We start from the raw sequence: 964 nt of genomic DNA on the forward strand, positions 1-964 counted from the left end.
GCCCCAAATGATGTCCAGGGGAGGCTAGACTTCAAAAAAGCAGAATTTAAAACAAAACAAACCTGAAGCTATATATTAAATAGATTTTCCTTTTGCATTTTTCCAGAGGTTTTGTCTCTCTTCTTATTGCTTGGAGGAATTGCTTTAAAATTCCCAAGTTTAGTAAAATGAAATTAATTTTTATAAAAAGGTAGAGGGGGGACCTGCTTGCTAGATCTGACTGGACTTCCAATTGTCAGCTCTCCTGCAAGTCCCCTTTCCCTGGGAATAAGTCTCTGAGCGCACTGGAGTGTGAGAGTAGATAGGAGTGACACAAGTAATCATGCTCTGAGGCCCCGGGAGCGCTGTGCGGTGATCAGCACTGGCCTCTTTCTCGGAGCTTGCTTTGCCTTCTTCACTGGGGATTTCCAGTCATTTTGGAGCTGGTTTAGTTAGTGCAGCTCTGCCTTAAACCGCTAATCTAGGTGAGTACATTTACGATGGCATTGGTGACTTCCTGGTGTAGCCCCCAGGACATAGCAAAAGTGCTGCCTTCAGTTAGTGCACAGCTATTTATGTGCCTCCTCCTCTAGAAAAAGTGGCTTCAGAATGTGATTCTGTTTGATTGCTGTTAGCCACAGTAATATGAAATATTATTAATGCTATCTCTGTTCTATTTTAAATGGACAGTTGAAATGTTTGGGGAGCTATTGTGTCAAGATTGTCTGAGTAACGGACTTGGTACTCTGTCTGCGGGCAGCGGATGGGATCCCTCTGTCTGGGAGCAATGGTTTCTGGTTCTCTGCCTCAGGTGCAAGCGTGGGTTGTGTGCTGGTGAAGTCTGGGTGGCTTGATTTATTGGGTGCGTAATATGATAACATAATGGAGGATCTTGAGTTTGGTACTGCTGATGCTATTTAAATTTAAAGACTACTTCCTTAAGTATCTTCTGCCATCTGCATGGAAAATAGACATCAACCCCCCC

Source organism: Aptenodytes forsteri, unplaced genomic scaffold (assembly GCF_000699145.1).
Source record: "Aptenodytes forsteri isolate BGI_AS27 unplaced genomic scaffold, ASM69914v1 Scaffold136, whole genome shotgun sequence".
Lineage (NCBI taxonomy): Eukaryota > Metazoa > Chordata > Aves > Sphenisciformes > Spheniscidae > Aptenodytes > Aptenodytes forsteri.